The following is a 10,000-nucleotide window of genomic DNA, read 5'->3' on the forward strand; positions in this document are numbered from 1 at the left end:
GTTCTTCAAACAATTGTAAGTTCTTCTGGGAACCTTTGGATTCCTCGAACCAGGTGAGGGTTCTTTGAGGAAGTTTTTACAGTATAATTGCTCTTGCAGGAAGCCTGGCCTTCACTGTACGAATGCTTATTAGTGCAATGAGCTTGTCAATAATGTACAGGCTACTTCATTAGCTGAGTGATGGTGGAGCAGCATGTCATTAGTCAAACAGTGGGGATGATGTGCATGGGTGTAAGTAATTAGGCACACGGGGTGAGGCAGGGGTCAACACAGGAACGGTACGGTGTGTGTGTGTGCGTGCGTGTTGGGCCGTGAGGCCCCTTTCAGATGACTTTGACCCGGGCCTGACCAAGGCTGTGAGCGGCCCTGTGTGTGTGTGCGTGTGCGTGTGTGTGTGTGCGTGCGTGTGTGCGTGTGTGTGTGTGTTACTGTGTGCATGGGGGTGTATGATTAGGTAAGTAATTAGCCGCACAGCCAAAATTAGCTGGTCGAAAAAAAAGTTGAAGATGGTGCGTGCGTGCGTGCGTGCGTGCTTGCGTGCGTGCGTGCGTGCATACGTGCGTGCTTGCATGCGTGCATGCGTGCGTGCGCGTGTGCGTGTGCATGTGCGTTTGTGTGTGTGCAGGGATGGGTTATGACTCCATGGGCCCCTGGGCCAGACAACGTAAAAGGTCACCCCTCCATGGAGTCACGAGGTTTCGGGAGGGTTAGCAAAGATTTTAGAGGGCCTTCATACAGGTACAGTAGGTACAGGTTTGGGGGTCTCTCCCCCAAGAACATATGAAAATACAAGAGGTTTGGGCTTCAGGACCCCCCTGACTCTTGGGCCCCTGGGCCTGGGCCTGGTAGGCCGGGGATGGAAATAAGCACTCGTCCACCTGCCAATGACGGGTACATTTCAGTGGTGACTGGTCAATTTTTCAACCCACCAGTCACTTTTACTGGTAAAAACAGTGAGTGACTGGTAGTTTTTGAAATCTACCTGCCACCGTGACTGGTGGGGAAAAAACTTAAGTTCCACCCCTGTGGTAGGCCCATGCAAAAATCCGAATTTGTCTGTGTCTGTGTCTGTGTGTGTCACAAAGAAGGGCGTAGGGAGGAGACAGTCACAGAAAGAGAGAAAAACAGAGAGAGAGAGAGAGAGAGGACAGGGCAGAGAAAGAGAGAGAGAGAGAGAGAGAGAGAGAGAGAGAGAGAGACACAGAGAGAGAGAGAGACAGAGAGAGAGAGAGAGAGAGAGAGAGAGAGAGAGAGAGAGAGAGAGAGAGGAGGAATTGTGACAGGCCTCTGTAGCAGACGGCTGCTTCAGGTTACTGAGCATGGTAACCCTTGACCTCAGGAATGATTTTTTAATGCCGCTGTTTCAGTCACTCACCTGTGCACTTGCTCCGCCTCCCACTGGCAGCCTCTTCACTCACCTGTCAAGCCACTCTATCAGAGTCGGCTGCTCATGGTCAGAGTTGACTAGCCTGGAAAAAAAACACAGTGTAGGTGTTCTATTTCACTGTTATTTTTATCATGTACTGTACTGCACTGTTCATCTTAAAATTTTATTTGAACATTTCTTTTCCAAATGGCGATAAAAGTAATTTAAATGCAATTTTATATACATATAGTACACTGCATATATTACATGCATATACATAGGAGTTGGGTTAGTTAGTGTCATTTTTCCTTACTGAATTCAAACAACAAAACAGTGATTTAGCTGATAATGACTGAGAAGCATAACAAAAACCCTCATCCTTATTGAATATTTGTTGACAATGGATACATAGCGTTTTGGAAAAGAGCCATCAAGCCAAGCCATTTTTAGCATTAGTAGGCCTATTTAAGTCTACCAAACTACACCAAAACACACAAAATTAAGAGTAGCATTTGTTGGCCAGCTACAGGAGAAAAACTTGTAGATGAGAAAACTCCCACATGGTAAAATATACAGTAGATCAAAAGCAAGCAACAGTGGTCACCCACAGGTCCAAACATATCAAAATCTAGCAAAAAGCAGTTATCATACAGTTATAACATAACCAAAAACTAGAGTTGGCAGGCAGGCATTCTCTTGCATGGCTAAGTAGGTTCACAGTACGTAATCTAGTTACAGTAAAAGGGCTCCCTGGGCCATACACCAAATGCCAACAGTGTAGGCCCCAACCTTAGTTACCTCCGCCAAGGAGGTTATGTTTTCGGTCGTGTTGGTTTGTCTGTCTGTCTGTCTGTCTGTCTGTCTGTCTGTCTGTTTGTTTGTCTGTCTGTCAGCAGGATAACTGAAAAAGTAATAAACGGATTTGTATGACAAAGATTCTTCACCTTTGCGGGATTTGCAGCGATTTTTGACATTGTAGTTTGCATTTAGTTAGCCTACTATGTACTATGTGGCTGCAGCCCAACACTGGCATTGTACCTTACAGCCATCCCATGGTGCCCAGTATACCAATCGTGGACCTCAGGCATGTCCCTAAAACCACAGTAAACATTTGTTTTTATAACAAAATAGAAGTGTGTGTTTTATGTCATGTCATAAATTACTGTTTTTGTGATGTTTTGTAAGTTTTGAATTCCCTACCAAATATTATTGCACGCAGCATGCACGCACACACGCACACCTACGCATGCACGCACGCACGCACACAAGCACACACGCACGCACCCACGCACGCACGCACACACGCATGCACAATTCTCAATAAGCCTGTTAGCCACAATAATAACAACAATAATAGTTCTAAACATGCAGTATTGTATTGAGTGTTAGTAATTGACATAGGCATGGCTACATAGTAAATGTACTGTATGTTCGTACAGTATATTCATACACAACATGAGACTCAGAATGAACTCTGGATGATCTCCTCTGTGTCCTAGCCAACTCTGCTGGAAGATGAAGACTGAAAAGACATGAAAAGACTGAGGAGCGAGAGAGAGAGAGAGAGAGAGAGAGAGAGAGAGAGAGAGAGAGAGAGAGAGAGAGAGAGAGAGAGAGAGAGAGAGAGAGAAAAAGAGAGAGAGAGAGAGAGGAGTTTGTGCCCCGAGGCCTGGAGGAGGAAGTGGCTCATCTTTGGTCATCAGACTTGGCTGCACTTCAGACAACAGGAGATGCAACAGGAGTCTGATCCTCTCTCTCTCTCTCTCTCTCTCTCTCTCTCTCTCTCTCTCTCTCTCTTTCTCTCTCTCTCTCTCTCTCTCTCTCTCTCTCTCTCTCTCTCTGCCTCTCTCTCTCTCTTTCACTCTCTCTCTCCATCTCTCTCTTTCTCTCTCTCTCTCTGCCTCTCTCTCCATCTCACTCTCTCTCTCCATCTCTCTCTCTTTCCTCATCGCTCTCTCTCTCTCTCTCTATCTCTCTCTATCTCTCTCTCTCCCTCTCTCTCTCTCTCTCTCTCTCTCTGGTCTTTTTTTTGGGATTTTTTTCCTCTTGGTGATGGTTTTTTTCCTCGTGTTATTGTCTCTTATCCATTCTCTTCTCCTTCATTCTTTCTCTGTTAGTCATAGTCATCATGATTACCACACACACACGCACACACGCACACACACACGCACGCACACACGCACACACGCACAAGCGCACTGAATGAACGAACGAACAAATGAATGAATGAATGAATGAATGAATGTGTTAATTGGTTTAAATTTGTGTTTCACATCATCCCCAGCTCAGAGCTCTCGTTTCTTGTCCTCTTGTCCATCATTGCTCTCCACCATTCTCTCTCCCCCCTCTATTCCTCCATCACCATGCTTCTTTCCATCATTTCACCTCCAGCATTTCTCGCTCTATCTCTATCTATCTCTTTCTCACATTATTCCTCCCTCAGACCTATCTCTACCCCTCCATTCCTGCTTTTTTTAAAATCTCATTCCCAGTGTTGGGGATCAACACATTACAAAAGTAATTCAATACTTGGTAATGTAAGATATTACATGGGGAACAGCTGTAGGCTACCAGTTACAATACTAGTGACTTAAGGTACAATTCGTTTTACTGTAATCTGGAATTTCATGGTATTCAGTGTGGCGGCTCAAAAATGAGCTATTCCTGAACCTGCTACTTTTTTAGTCCGCATACTGCTATCTTCCACACTCCGCGCTCTTCCGTCTTGTTGGTGCGTCTCTGAAGCAATCTAGCCGTTAGGAAATGGATCGCACTTTGTTTTTCTTCTTTCTTGTTGTTTCCTTTTTATTTGAACATTGCAGGGACTGATATGAGAGACGTTTTGGCTGCCTTCTGACACTGAAGAAGGCTCTGTGCAGCCGAAACATCTGTCATATCAGTCCCTGCAATGTTCAAATAAAAAGGAAACCACAAGAAAGTCTGCATACTGCCAAAACACCTCCTGGAGGTGAATGAGCTTGATTTACATTGTAAATTGACAAATCCACATTCAGTTATTTTGGCAAGAGTAACTAAGGTAGTGCAAAAGTATTGTAATGCCTTACATTTTGAATATAGTTTATACAGTAGGTCTATTGTATATTAAGGGATTACTTGGAAAAGACAGTAACTTGTCATCAGAAATGCATACAAATACAGTGTTTGAGTAACTTGCCCAATACTGTTCATTCCACATTTCCCTGTAACCATCTTTTCCTTGTCTACTCTTCTTTTTATTCTTTCTCTTTTGTTCCACTTCTCTTAATTCTTTCTTTCTGTTTGTTTCTTTTTCAAATTCTCCTTCTCCAACCATTTTCACATTTTCTACTTTTTCCACAACCTTGCCTTCTCTTTCTACTTTTTTCCCTTCCCTCCCCCTTTCCCCACCTCTGTCCCTCCTCTTCCAAAAAAATCCCTCCTCTCTCTCCATACCCTCTCTCTTTCGCCCTCCTTTCCCTCTCTTCCCCTCCCTGTCTCTCCATCTCCATCCCCCCTCTATTCCTCTACTCTCCCCTCTGTCTTTCTCTCTTTCCCTATCTCTCCCTCTGTCTGTCTGTCTGTCTGTCTGTTTGTGTCTCTCTCTACCTCCCTCTCTCCTCCCCTCTCTATACACACCCGACTCTCTCCCTCCACTCCCCCTCTCCCTTTGGCTCTACCCCCCTCCTCCCTCCCTCCCTCCCTCCCTCTCTCCCTCCCTCCCTCCCTCTCTCCTCCTCTTCCAAGTAAAACACTCTAATCATGGTTGGCAGCGGGGCCTCGTTGCTCTGCCTGTTCTGGTCATCAGGCTCGCTTGTATTGTTTCCTGTGATTTGTAGATTTGGCTCTGTGTGTCCTTACCTCCCTTCCATCATACTCTCTCACACACGCACGCACACACGCAAACGCACACACACACACAGACACACACGCGCACGCACATACACACACAAGCAGGCACGCAAGCACGCACGCACACACACACACACGCACGCACACACACACACACACACACACACACACACACACACACACACACACACACACACACACACACACACACACACACACACACACACACACACACACACACACACACACACACACACACACACACACACACACACACAGGGTCTGTGTGGAGGAGGGTTGTGTATGCACACATATATCTGGTCAGCCTCAAATGATCATGCCTGTCGCAACCAAAACACAGAAGATCTAGCGTTACGCTTTTTCATTTCCTGTGCATCTTGGTCTGTGTGTGTACATGTGTGTGGAGCTCAAATGTCCCCACTAAGGTAGGAAAATCCTTGGTTGTGCTTTGTGGGGCCCAAATTAGGGCCCCCATAAATCTAGCAGTGTTTTTCTTGGTAGTTGTGTTGCTACTGGTAAAAGTAAAAGTGTAAAAAACATTTAATCACTAACAGGTTACGGTTAACATTTGTTTTGGTCTGGGCAAAGTTTAGCATTCTCCAACTATTGTTAGGGGAGGGTCCCACAAAGATGTATTGGCGAGGATGTGTGTGGGTGTGTGTATTGTAGGCCTACGTATTGAGAGCAAAAGTTCCCACTATCATAGAAAACTCAGAAAGGGGTGCTTTGTGGGGTATAGAGATGCTACATAATTACAGTATATCATAAAAAATATTTATGTTTTATTTGGATTGAAATTGTTGGAAAGAGTTGGAAATACCCCATAAGGAATGAAAGGTGTGTGTGTGTGTGTGTGTGTGTGTGTGTGTGTGTGTGTGTGTGTGTGTGTGTGTGTGTGTGTGTGTGTGTGTGTGTGTGTGTGTGTGTGTGTGTGTGTGTGTGTGTGTGTGTGTGTGTGCTTGTGTGTGTGTGTGCTTGTGTGTGTGTGTGTGTGTCTGTGTGGGCAGAATGCCTGCGGTTCACTAGACCAGACACGTCGCCCACCAAATCAAAGTCATCCTGTCGTCGCGGGAAACAAAGACTAATAAAAAAACCTTACACGCTGGTGAAACAGGGGTCATTCCACCACTACATCATGATCCCTCTCAGACACTCTCACTTTCACACATAATTACACATACACACACATGCACACACGCACGCACGCACACGCACAACCTTTGTGTCACAGGAGTGGGGCTGAAATACACTGTTAACTCTCCAATATAGGTGATTATTTTTCACGAAATGAACTACAACATTCACCAACACTTGCACAAAAAGCCCCAAACTAAAAGATGAGTATAGTAGTCTAAATGAGTTTCCATGACTGTCTATATCCCTGGTGTTTGAGGTTAGTGAGAGCTGTCTGTAAAAAGTTTCATACGACACAGGCTGAAGAGCGAACCTGCTGATAACAATGGTAAATGGTAAATGGCCTGCATTTATATAGCGCCTTTCCACTCCTTCGAGCACTCAAAGTGCTTTACATTGTGTGCCTCATATTCACCCATTCACACTCACATTCACACAACGGTGGCCGTGGCTGCCACGCAGGGTACCACCCTGCCACCAGGAGCAACTTGGGGTTAAGTATCTTGCTCAAGGACACAACGATGGAGTCAGGCCGAGTGGGGCTCGAACCTGCAACCTTTGGGTTGGCGAACGGCTCCTCTACCGCCTGAGCTACCACCGCCACAATAACTGTTGTTTCTGTACATTTATTTTGGGAGCAGAGATTAGCAGCTGTCACTCTCGCCTTCACAGACATTTACAGTTTTTCTCAATTGCTTTGACACGATTTTTGAAACTGACTCACACAAACTCGTCATGATCACTATTTCGGCAAAGCCAAAGACAAATTGTGCATAAGTGTTAACACATTCTCATTGACTCGACACATTTTCCTTTCATATAACGCATATAACGTCATTTTAGTAGGGCCTATTATTGTATTGCAACAAAGTATATTTTACTTTTGATATATTTTCTGAAATACAGTTATCAGACAATTTCTTTTGAAAAAACAAAACAAAAATTACATCAAAGCATCCTGGTTCTCAATCAAATTCTTTGCAAGAAGGCATTATTGACACAGCCTAGTCTACTGTCAATGTTTCGTAAGAAAAAGCACACACTCAACACAATTTTTTGTGCAAATAATTTACAATCAGTCACTGGATCCTGAACAAGCAGAGTCACCGGCTAAGTAAATTAAACAAATATATTACTGACATGAAAGTTATGTAATTGACAACAGCGTTAAGCATTGGCAGCGTTAAGCATTGCGTCAAAATGATAATGGTATTATGTATTTCTCTGGCCATCGTGTAATGACTGACTGGCAGGGTTCATACACTGCTATGTAGTGTGTATTGGACTGAAGACAGAGTTTGCTTATATTGCATATGTTAAGTATTTTGGAAACGTAAGAGCCTTTTGCAAACAAGATGTTATGTTTGGAGAATCGGCTTCTGTGGCTAGCCCGGTTCGTTATCTGTCATGAAAATGTGCTTTTTGGAGTGGCAACTGTGTCAAAGCAATCAAGAAAAACTGTAATCCGCCTACCCATTCACCTGTCTTGCACGAAGGCTCTCGAATTGTGCCACCTCGTCCCCGAATCCCATGTCACTACTGGTCCCACTCAGGGGGTTGGAAGCGGATCTCCGCTTGTGGTTCTCAAACTTTTTTAAACAATCACCCCCTTGACATCATTATAAGCCTGCCAATACCCCCTTAGTATTGAAAAATAAAATAGACTAGTGTTCTTTATCCTACATTTTTTAAAATCATTAGACACAACATTCACATTCAGATGGTGTGTTTAGGTGCTGCTTATGTATGTGCATATGTGTGTTGTGAGAGTGTGCATGTAATGCATGTGAGTGTGTGTGTGTGTGTGCGCGTGTGTGTGTGTGTGTGTGTGTGTGTGTGTGTGTGTGTGTGTGTGTGTGTGTGTGTGTGTGTGTGTGTGTGTGTGTGTGTGTGTGTGTGTGTGTGTGTGTGTGTGTGTGTGTGTGTGTGTGTGTGTCATGCATGTGAATCTGTTTGTATGACTGTGTGTGCGCGTGCGCGTGTGTCAGTGTGGGCTGTGGTGTGTGTCATTACTGAGAGTCTTTGGCCAATGGGAACTTATTTAAAGTTGGTCTCTGACTGGGAACAGGAAGAGAGGAGCTGTCCAGTGTGTGTGTGTGTGTGTGTGTGTGTGTGTGTGTGTGTGTGTGTGTGTGTGTGTGTGTGTGTGTGTGTGTGCGCGTGTGTGTGTGTGTGTTTCAGCCAGTTGGGTGGACAGGAGGAAAGAAGCTGTGTTGTTTTCCCCATCTCTCCCTCTCCCTCTCCCTCTCCCTCTCTCTCTCTCTCTCTCTCTCTCCGTCAGTCAGTCACGCATTCCTTCCTCTGATTATTTCTCAATAACAAACACGCACATGAACATCCATATGTCCATATTACACACAACCACCCGACACTAAAACACACTCACACACATTCATACTCACCCACACACACACGTACCTGCAAACAAGCACACATGCAAGCACCGGCACGCACGCACACAGTCACCCATGTACACACAAACAGACACAGGCATAAGTAGATAAAGGTGAACTTTTTATTATTACTGTAAGACTCCAATGTGTGTGTGTGTGTGTGTGTGTGTGTGTGTGTGTGTGTGTGTGTGTGTGTGTGTGTGTGTGTACGTGTGCGCGCGCGCGCGTGTGTGTGTGTGTGTGTGTGTGTGTGTGTGTGTGTGTGTGCGCGCGCACGCATGTGTGTGTGTATGTGTGTGCGCGCGCGTGTGTTTGCATTGTAGCCTGGTGTGTGTGAAGGACCAGGAGCCTTTATTGAATGTGACAGACACGCACAGCTCAGCACAGCACAGCAGAGACCTCAACACAGTGGGGTATAAGGGCCCGGTGTGTGTGTGTGTGTGTGTGTGTGTGTGTGTGTGTGTGTGTGTGTGTGTGTGTGTGTGTGTGTGTGTGTGTGTGTGTGTGTGTGTGTGTGTGTGTGTGTGTGTGTGTGTGTGTGTGTGTGTGTGTGTGTGTGTAGTGGAGTGGAGAGGGGCCCAAGTGTGTGTCTGTGTGGAGTGGGGCCCCAAAGAGTGTGTTTTCTGTTTTGGTAGGTCTGTCATCTAATCGGAGCCCAATTGTCGAACACTTAGAGAAAATCACCCTGAAAAACTCTTTTTTTGATCTTCACACACATGCATGCAGTCACTCGCTCGCTCACTCACACAAACCACACGCAAACACTTAAACACAAACTCACTTATACACAGGGAAATGCAGAGCCACAGACACACACAAAAACACATGCAAACACAAACGTTCACGCACACGCATATACTTACGCACACACACACACACACACACACACACACACACACACACACACACACACACACACACACACACACACACACACACACACACACACACACACACACACACACACACACACACACACACACACACACACACACACACACACACACACACACACACACACACACACACACACACACACACACACACACACACACACGACTGTTTTACCCCAGTTTGAGGCCACTTCTTATTTTATTTACGTACATCATATGCATGCACAATATGTAAAGTGTCTATGTACTAAACTCCATGTATATCATGGTGACATTACCAACATGTATGGGAGTTTGGGGGGTTTGTGTGTATATACTGTATTTCTATGGTGCTGCTTTGTAGGTTTGTTCAAGTATGCAGGCCT

This window comes from Engraulis encrasicolus, chromosome 18 (assembly GCF_034702125.1).
Source record: "Engraulis encrasicolus isolate BLACKSEA-1 chromosome 18, IST_EnEncr_1.0, whole genome shotgun sequence".
NCBI lineage: Eukaryota > Metazoa > Chordata > Actinopteri > Clupeiformes > Engraulidae > Engraulis > Engraulis encrasicolus.